The 10,595-nt window shown below is 48.8% G+C and overlaps 1 pseudogene; it reads left to right on the top strand.

Annotated features, from left to right (window-relative positions):
* The first annotated feature begins 505 nt into the window (after positions 1–505).
* On the top strand, positions 506–8,954 carry LOC114697705 (annotated as a pseudogene).
* Positions 8,955–10,595: the final 1,641 nt, after the last annotated feature.

Genomic DNA, 10,595 nt, shown 5'->3' with positions numbered 1-10,595 from the left:
CTACAAGGGGCTGTTTCCCTCATGGAAGCTCTATCCCTTCGAGGTTTTGTGGAGGCTTTGTTCTGTGGACAGGGTGGTTCAGTAATCCATTCCTAGAGCTCACCTTCACCTTCAGTCCTCTGTCCTTCTGACTGGATGGGGCATAGGTCTAAAAAGTGAGAACCCTTTCATTTTGCCTTGGTCTTTCCATAGTCAGCCTTAGGAACCAGCAACCACCAGCCGGGCATTAGCATATAAAAAGACACTGTCACTTCTGAGGTTCCAAGGGATTCAGAAGTTGTGTGCCAGGAAATAGGAGAAAGACTGGGACATACACTTCGGGATCTCTGTGGGTCACTCTCTTCTAAAGGGTGTAAAGGAGGGGCACATAGCTGCTCCCCTTCCAGAAGCCTGTGGAGCCCTCTCACCCCCACAGAAGGTCAATGCCAGGGGACCCTGCTACACTTGGCTCTGCACGCTTCGGCCACATACTGCTGACTCCCACCCCGACACAGGCAGCCGGACAATGGACCTCTTATGGAGCCCTAAGCTGCAGAACAAAGACGCAAAGGGCACATTGTCTGAATGTGCAAGCCTAGTTCCTGCTCAGCTGGAACCACTTAAGCCTCAGCCGGGTACAGTGGCATCGGCCTGTCATCCCAGCTACCGGGGAGGCTCAGACACAAAGACCCTGAGTTCGAGACCAGCCTGAGCAACACACACACACACACACACACACACTCACACACACACACTCACACACACAATACTTCAGCCACTAGGACTCTACCTCCAGTCACCAGTCAACTGCTTCTCTCTGATGCTTCTTCATGGCTATGTCAGCCTAAGAAAGGACCAGCAGATATGCCCAGGCTAGCTCTTACCCACCAGTCTCTATAGCCTTCGCTTTCCTCTCCACCCACAGCCTAGAAGGCCCGCCCTTGACTGTACCACAGTAGAAGATGCTAGTATCTGTAGGATGGTTTCAGTAGTGAGAATGAACATTCCCGACTAGACAGAGGTTGCAGTGGGTAAAGCCCTTGTCACAGCAGCCTGACCACTCAGGGCTCATGTAAAAGCTGGATGCAGAGATGTGTAATCTCCAATCCCAACATACCCCTACAGCGAGGTGGGAGTAAGAAATGGGGGAACCAGAAGCTCATAGGCCGGCTAGACTGGTATGGAAAGCAGTAAATAAGAGATCCTGTCTCAAGGTAGAAAGCTTGGACTGACACCTGAGGTCCCCTGACCTCCACATGTACACTGTGGCACACACACACACCCCCACACACACAAACATGCACTTGTCACACACAAAAGAAGAATGAACAGTCAGTTCACAACTGCACGCTGAATCTCACAAATGGCTGAGAATCCAGACTCAAAAGAATTAGGTGTTTAAGATGCCTAATGTACCAAGTGGATGATCTATGAGATCCATGGTTATGGTTCAGAATAGGGTAACCACTAGAACAGGGCCCTGGAGATCAGGGATTGGGGTACAGACACTAATCTATTGTTGTAGGTGCCAGTCATGGATGCTTGCCCAAGCTTCTTGTACTTTCTCGTCTATTCTATGGTACTCTCTGTGGCATGCCGATAAATGTCCAACTAGCTCTCGCAGGTTGTATTGTGTGTTTATTCATTTATATATTCCATTTATTTCACATAAGTTCATTATATGTAGCAATAATTAAAACGAGGCTATGAATTTGAGAGGAGGCAGGGAGATGTGGAAGAGGTTGGAAAGAGAAAAGGGAAGGAAAATGATGTAGATACAGCACAGGTATATGAAATTCTACAAAATGAATTTCATTTTAGAAGAATTTTAAGCTAGGTTTGGTGATCACACAGCTGATCCCAGACCTTGGGAGACCGAGGCAGAAGGATCTCAAGTTCAAGTCCAGAAGCAGCTGTAATGAGACCCTATCTAAAAAGACAGTGTTTAAAAGAAACTCTTACTTGTGGCCATGCCAGTTCCTGTGGCATCTTCATTTCTGCCACAGATGTGACAAGCTACCAATGTGTGCCTCTGAACAACAGGCTAGGAGGAGAGGACAAAGTCCTTCCTCGGGAGTTTGGAGACCAGAAAGAGGGCTAGAGGAGCTGGGGGGGAGAGAAGGTAAGTAGAAGAATATGGTAGAGGTGGGCTGTGTGAAGATGTCACAGTGAAACCATTATTCTGTATAATTTGTATACAGAAATATTGGTAAACAGCTAATATAAAATAAAAAATAATGTCCTTTGTCAAAAGTTGCATTGAGCCAGCTCCAGAAGGCCATAAGGTATACCTCAGTAAACATCTTTCTTAACAGTCTGGGGTAGAGAGATGGCTCAGTGGCCAAGAGCACTTGTTGCTCTTCCAGAGGACCTGGATTCAATTCCCAGCACAGACATGGTAGCTCACAACCATCTATAATTCCAGTTTTAGGGAGCCCAATGCCTTCTTCTGACTTCCCCGGTGCTGGGATTACCAAAGCACACCGCCACAGCCAGCTTTCATTTCTTTTTATTGCCAAATAATCTTCCACCGTGGGGCTGCCCTCCATTTCTTGTGACCACCGTTATGGGCTGTGATGAACCATGCTGCTGGGAAGAACTGGGGTGATATTTTTAATGGGCTTGCTCTTCAAATTCTTGTGCTTGTGTCTACGGACCTTGAGATGGAATTGGTGGGTCATGGGGTAGTTCTGTGTGTGGCCTTCTGAGGACCTGCCAGGAGACCTCCCGCAGCAGCCACCCTGATTTCCATTCCAGCAGCGATGCAGGAGGCTTCCCATTTCTCAGTGTCCTCACCCACACTGGTTTTCTATTTTTATAGCAGCCATCCTAAAAAGGGTACAGTGATCTCTCACGGTGGTTTTGATTTGCATTTCCCTGAAGACTCATGATGCTGAGCACATTTGCAGATCTTTGAAGGAAGAAGTTTTCAGATCTTTTACCCATCTTTAAATTTTTGAGCTGTATTTATTTATTTATTGGTTTTATTTTGATTTGGTGGGGGTGTTGTATTTTTCTTGTTTGATTTGGGGTTTTGGATGCTTGGTGCTTTGTTTTTGGTTTCTTTCTTCATTTTTTGGCTTTTTGAGGCAGGGCTGTGTAGCCTAACCTGGCCTCAAGTCATGAAGATCCTCCTGCCTTACCTTCCAAAGTGCTGTGACTAGCCAAGCAGTGGTGGCGTACATCTTTAATCCCAGCACTCAGGAGGCAGAAGCAGGCAGATCTCTGTGAGTTCGAGGCCAGCTTGGGCTACAGAGTGAGTTCCAGGGAAGGTGCAAAGCTACACGGAGAAACCCTGTCTCGAGAAAAACAAAAACAAAAACAAAGTTCTGTGACTACACTACAGGCATGGCTTTGCTGTTCTTACAGTCTAGATATAAGTCCTTTCTAGGCATAAGATTGGCAGGTTATTTTTCTGCCATTTGTGGGCTGCATTTTTCTTGTTTTCTTCAGATCACTGATTGCCTCTTCAAAAAGATGAACTTTCTGAAGCACAAACTCCAAAGCCTTCCGAGGCTGGGCAGGTCATCTGGAGCATGTGTAGGGGTCCTTGGTTTCACTCGTGGAATGAAGCTGTGTTTGGTCCACCTTAAGATGTGGGCTTTGGATTCACATGAACCTGCCTTTGAATGGAGTGACAGTTGTTTTTCTGCTGCAATCACTGAATGCCCGAGGCCAGATAATTTATCAAGAAGAGGCATTTATTTGTTCTTAGAAGTCCAATTGCATGAGGCCATATCTGTTCGGCCCATGATGGAGCTACTTCCTGCCTCCCAACAGAATGGAGGGTGCCACATGCTGAGATACATTGAAGTGCCAGAAAGAGGTATTAAGAAGCCACTTCCTCAGTAACTCATTAATCTGTTTATGCAGGCAAATGCTCACCACCACATCTCCCAAAGGACCTGCCTTCAAATGCCGCTAAGATGAATCAGAGCACTGAGTTTCCAGACATGACTGGCGAATGGCTGTCTCCCCTTGGAAGCTGAGCAGGCATGGGCAAATTACCTGACTCTTCTGAGCCCTGAGTCTGCTTGTAGATGACATGTGACAGCCACCACAGGATGGACATGGAACATGCAACATAAAGTGTTTTAGAATAATCTTTCTAAACTGGGTGGTAGGAGGCAGGAGGATAGCCAAAAAAGTTCAAGTCTAGCCTGGTCTACATAGTTCCAGGCCAGCCATAACTACATAGCAAGACCTTGGGGGTGGTGGCAGGGAGAATGAAAGAAAAAGAGAGTGGGCCTTTCTCCATGGTTTTAACTATGTACATATTTCATCAACATGTGGGTATTCACATGTACATGTCTATCTATGTGCATGTGTGTGTACGTGGGTGGGAGGGCCGACGGTCAACAAGTGCCTCCCTCTACTGCTTTCTATCTCAGCTTTTTCTGTTTCTCTTTTCTTTCTTTTTTTTGTTTGAGACAAGGTCTCACTGTGTAGCCCTGACTGGCCGGGAACTTGCCCTATAAACCAAGTTGGCCTCGAGATCACAGAGATCAACTTGCCTCTACCTTCCGAGTGCTGGGATTAAAGGTGTGCGCCGCGCCCATCTTCCATCTTAATTTTTGAGACAGAAGATCACTGAACCTGGAGCTCACTGATTGGCGAGATGCACTGCTCAGCGAGTGAGCTCCAAGAACCCACCTGTTACCAACCAGAAGCACTGGGGTTGTGACTGCTTGTGACCATGCCCAGCTTTTTCCATGGGTGCTGGGGACCTGAATTCAGTGGCTCACCAAGCCATCTCCCCAGCCCCTTTACCCTACACTTTTAAAATAAAACATAGACTTCCATCTGTTCTGGTGTCAGCTTGGGGCCCAGTAAGAATCTGCTCCCTCTCCCCCAGATACCTATATGCAACAGCCTGGCACCGCCCCCTTAGTCCTATACCCTGTTCCTACAGGACATACCAGCCTTTAGTAGGAGATGCTTGAACCTGATCTCTCACAGTGATGGGGGGGGAGAGGTTGGGGGGGGCGCGGCAGACAGGATGGTGGCAAGGGGGAGATCCCATACTTTTTCGTTTATTATTAAGAGACACAGTGTTTCCCACCCCCTGTGCCTGTGAGGTTTTCTGTCCACTGAAACCAAAGGCAAGTCACCATTTGTTTTTCCTAGCCTGGGGAAATAGCCTTCTGACCCCAGCAAGGGTTTCTTAGTCCTCCCAAGCGTCTGTCACCACACTTTCTGAGGGTTCCCAGCCTGCATATCCTGTGCCCCTGGTGCCCTCGAACCTGTGCACCGCTGTACTCTGCTTCCTAAGTCAGGTTGCAGAGCAACCTGGGTAGTGTGTTGGAGGGGCTCAAGGAGGGGGTAGGACCCCAGTCCTAGAGTCCTTCCGGAGGTTCAGACGCTGACTTCCCGTAACAAGTTGATCCATCAGCTACAGGCATGCCCTCCTAAGAATGAGCTGTGGCTTTAATAGTAAAAATGAAACTGTTGTGAAGTTCCTCTTCTTTGCTCCCCAGCCCCTGGTGGTGAACTCCCTCCCCACTCTGAGTCAGTTTCAGAGTGGTGGTATCAAGGCGGAAGTGCTGGTGTCTGGGCCTCTCTCTGTCTCTGCGCAGAGAATATCCTTGCAGACAGGATGCCTCTGCCCACACACCTCCAACAGGGCAGAGCCCTGGTGATGCCATAGAGGAGTCAGGCTCCGAGCCAGGATGAGGCAGTTCTCTCGCCGCTGCCAAACAATATGTTAGACTGTCCGTTTGAGTAGATGGGTCCTGTACCTAACCTGACATGGCAACCCAGGAGACGCAGACCCTGCACAGGGTTTAACAGACCTTCTCAGTCTCCAGGTAGATGGAGGAAGCCCGCTGAGTCAGTGAGAGTTCCTGCTTCTCATACCCTCCCAGGGGCTTTCTGAGTAGATGGCCGCAATGATTCTTTGTAAGGTAACATTCACACATTTTTTTCTTAAAAAAAAAAAAAAAAAAAAAAAAAAAAAAAAAAAAAAAAACCTTATTCAAAACATCATGTGGGGCTGGAGAAATGGCTTAGAGGTTAAGAGCACTGACTGCTCTTCCAGAGGTCATGAGTTCAATTCCCAGCAACCACATGGTGGCTCACAACCATCTGTAATAAGGTCTGGGGCCCTCTTCTGGTCATACATGCTGTATACATAATAAATAAATAAATCTTTAAAAAAAAAATCATGTGGCTATGAATGAAAAAGAGAAGAACTGAGATGGAACTGGCTGGCGTCTGAGTTCTGGCCTCTCCAGATTTTCCTGGCCCCCCACACACACCATCAAGTCACTCACAGCCCTCTTCAGCTCTTCCCCGCCGTGAGTCATCTGCTGGCCATGCCTTTGCCCTACCGTCTTAGTGTCCTACCTGGGCTTCCTCGTCTCCTCAGAGAACTGTGCGTTCAGACCACTGACCAGTCAGCAAGTTCCTAACAGTGGCCACATATGCCTGCCTATTCTCAAGCTCAGGATGAGTCCTCAGCTGACCTCTTCAAGTAGGTGGGGCCACTGAGCCCTGTCCTCTTCTACCCTAACCACGTAGAAGAACCCGGGAGAAGCAAATCTTTTCCTGGTGGCCCAGCAGAGGGTTCTAAAACCCTAATCCAGTTGGCATTGGTTGGCCATGGTATAAAATAAATTGGAGCCTAGCGCTGAGGAGGCTGAAGCCAAAGACTTTCCTAAAGTTTGATAGTGAGTTTGAGGCCGGCCGAGGTTAAAATGTAAGTCTCTGCCTCAACAAAACAAAGCATATACGGAATAGAAATAATTCCATTTGTTGTGCCTCGTTAGGAAGGAAGGAAGGTTGAGAAGGAACATCAGGAGCCCAGAAAAGGGGTCCAGCTGTGGGGACCACCAACCCAAAATGCTGGGTGGAGGGAGAGTAGAGCCTGGATCTGACCCTTCCTGGAGACCTAGGCAGCTGCAGAGCCTTGAGCAAGCATTCACTCTCCCAGCTCTCCTCTCTTTATTGGACACACAGACGGCACACTCCGCATGTGTCTTGGCACCCGTGTGTATGTGTGCACAAACTTTGTGCATGGCTCAGCTGCTGTGCTACCCAAAGTGACGAGCCTTTCTTTCACCCTGCCTTGTAGGAGGGTAAGAAGGGACCCTTGATTCTTACCTGGCTGCCCATTTGAACTTCATCAAAGCAGTGAAGTTGGGGGCTAGGACTCCTCCCGCCAACCAGTCCCCATCAGCTCCCTGCCCTTCCTCATGCCCTGGAGAAACAGAGCTGTATGCTCCAGGCTGATCCGGAACCTCCGAGGCTTGTTTGTGTAACCCTGAGGGAGGAAGAGAGACCCAGGAGCCAGGGAGACTCAGGCATGGGAACCCCCTGAAAACAACTGGACCCCAGATGCAGCCCTGCCTGATCCTGCATGTGTCTGGGTTCAGGAAGGCTGAGAGACCTGCATCCTGTGTATCAGGCAGTGTTCTGATCTTTCTGAATGCATCTCATCAGCTGCAGGGTACAGGCTAACTCATCTATACTTTACAGACCAGACCCAGGGGCTCAGTGGTGGTTTTCTAAGGCCACTAGAGCAGGCAGACCCAGAAGTCTATTTCAATACATTTCTTATGGCTATGGATGTTAGAAGTCTAAAATCAAGGTGTTGGGGGTTGGTTCTTGGAAGTTTCAAGAATTCATTTAGTTGATTTTTCTATCTTCTTGACGTTCCTTGCATTCCTTGGCTTGGGACCCTTTTTTCTAACTTCAAGGCGTGACACTAACTTCTAGTTTCATGGTCAACTCCTCTTGTGATGTCACCCTGACCCCTTATCAGCATTTGATAAGGTCTCCTGTGATTACAATGTGGCTGACCTCCCTCCAATATTGGGGATGATAAGTCTTCCTGTCCCAACATCACCCATAACACTGATGGCTTTGCCCATAGCAATGTGTGCGCTCTCTCTATCTCTGTCTGTCTGTCTCTGTCTCTCTGTGTATGTCTCTGTATCTCTGTCTCTGTGTCTGTCTCTCTCTCTGTCTGTCTCTGTGTCTTTGTCTCTGCCTGTCTGTCTCTGTCTCTGTGTCTCTCTGTCTCTTTCTGTCTCTCTGTCTCTCTCTCTCTCTCTCTCACACACACACACACACACACACATACTTCCCAGCCAGGACAAGGCCAGCCTAGCAGCTAGCCTGTAGTTAGGACCGACAGGCCAGGAGGTGAGTAGGTAGCTCTTGTGACATCTAGGAACCACAGCCTTGCTTACCACCCCTCTGTGTCTCTAACAAGTTCCCAGCATCAGGCAACCTCTTCCTAATGCTCCAAGGCTCATCTTCCGGACTGACCCAGTTCTTTCTTTTAAAGAACATTTGCTGTGTAGCTACTATATCCCAGGCTCCAGGACAAGGGACAGAACCACACAGGCCTGCCCTGTGACACTGAGAGCCCATCCAGCAAAACAAGGGCATGTGGTGCTTCCCAGATTGACAGCATGCTCCAGGAGGGGGCACGTGCACAATCGTAAGTCCTCTTAGCCACACACGTAGGAGGTGCCAGGAATACCAACACTGACAAGCATGCCAACTCTTGGAAATGTGAGGTCCGTCAGAACAATACAACATTGTGCTCGGCTAAATTCTTATTCTTTCTCTTTTTTGACATAGGGTCTCACCAAGTAATTCTGGCTGGCCTAGAACTCAATACGCAGGCCAGGCTGGCCTCAAACAAAGCTGAGATCTGCCTGCTTCTGCCTCCTGGGAGTACAGGCATGGGTCACAGCACCCAGCAAACTAAACTAAAAATATAAATAATTAAAACACGTGAACTCGAGACACTGCCGTGATCATCCCAGTTCGCTGCTTCACCTGCAGGAAGATCGTCGGCAACACATGGGAAGCCTATCTGGGTCTGCTGCAGGCCGAGTACACCACAGGGGATGCCCTGGATGCTCTGGGCCTGAAGCGCTACTGCTGTCACTGCCTGCCGCACGCTGCTAGCACACAAGGACCTGATTGAAAAGCTGCTCAACTATGTCCCCCTGGGGAAGTGACTGCTGGAGCTTACTGTCCTCCTCTGCTTGCCATGGACAGTCTGTCATGCTGAGTTCAAACTGAGGTGTTGGGGAGGTGGGCGGGGTGCCTGGCTGTGGCCAGGTCCCCTCACCCTGGAAGAAACAGTTCAGTAAAGACCTTTGCAGAAAAAAACAAAACAAAACATGTTAACTCTTCGGGATGTCACATACATACAATCCTAGTTGCTCAAGAGGCTGAGGGTGGAAGATCACAAGTTTTGAGCTCACCTGGGGTACATTGCACACATGGGAACCCTTTAGAAAGGATGTATAGTTCTCAGGTGAGATTTTACTCATTCTGGGTCTAGCCTTTCTGAAAGTGGGTCATGATACTTAACAAGTTTGAAGCGTCACATCCCTATGCCTTCCCCAGCCATCTCATACTTGGCCTGCAGACATTCCATCCTCCATGTGGACAGGGACAGGGCAAAGAAGGATGCCCTGCAGGGGCACCATTGATGGGCAAATAGTGCACAACAGAGCTGTCCACAGGAGACTGAGGAAGGCAACTGTGTTGAGCCCTCCAGAGGGGATTCTTACTAGCAAACTTCTTCTTGAAACAAAGGAACCCATTTTTCAGTATGCACTGTGTCCTGTGCACTAAAAGCCGGTCTCTGCGCTCTACTGGGCCTCTTCCAGAAGAAAGCAGAGGAGCGTCATGCGGACAGGAAGATGTTGAGGTTTCTCGTTGGAGGCTAATGAGCGCCCTAAATCGATGAAGACATAGGCCAGGTCTGGAGTAGCGGTGCCAACAAGGGTGCAGAAATTTGGACCAGAGGATTTGTACAAGTTAGAGCCAGTGTCTAGGAAGTCTCAAAACCTACAGACCCCTACATACTATTGATGGATACCAGGGGTTAACTGAATCCCAAACTCAGGGACCTGGTCATCTTGGAGGAAAGAGGGGCAACAGACTCCGGAGGGGAGGTACGGCTTCTCCTGCCCACTGAAAGGGGGAGGGGGGAGGGGACGGGAGAAAGTTGGCTGCAAAGGTAGCAGAAGCTGCAATAAGCAGGAAGAAGAGGCTGGAGTTGGCCGAGATGGCCACGAGGTCTAAAGTTTGGTGGCCAGAAGGAGAAAGAACCTTGCAGGAGGTGGACTTGGTAAACAGGACACACATCTTTTGGTGAGCATGCTAAGCCTCTCAGAATTTTAACAAAATGAAAGACCTAAAAACACTTTTGTGTTTCCCAGACCTAAGCTAGAGGCAGGAAGTCCTTCTTTCTGCCCTCCTCTTTTTTTTTTTTTTTTTTTTTTGTTTTTGTTTTTGTTTTTGTTTTCTTCGAGACAGGGTTTCTCCGTGTAGTTTTGGTGCCTGTCCTGGATCTCGCTCTGTAGCCCAGGCTGGCCTCTAACTCACAGAGATCCACCTGCCTCTGCCTCCTGGAATTAAAGGCATGTGCCACCATCCCCACTCCCATCCCCCACCCCACCCCCACCCCTGCCTCCTTTATTGTGGACTTTTTTCACCAGGTTAGTAAGAGTTGTGGTGTGGGCTACTCCCTGGGGCAAAGACATTAGTCCTGGGGCAGCCTGGGCTCCACAGGCCCTGAGCTAGGAGCTGAGGATGACCCAAAGAATAAGCATCTAGGATGGTTACACTTTTATGTCAAGTAACAG

This window comes from Peromyscus leucopus, chromosome 20, assembly GCF_004664715.2.
Source record: "Peromyscus leucopus breed LL Stock chromosome 20, UCI_PerLeu_2.1, whole genome shotgun sequence".
NCBI classification, from domain to species: domain Eukaryota; kingdom Metazoa; phylum Chordata; class Mammalia; order Rodentia; family Cricetidae; genus Peromyscus; species Peromyscus leucopus.
Note: the sequence above shows the minus strand (reverse complement) of the source record. Positions and strands in the feature narration are given on the sequence as shown.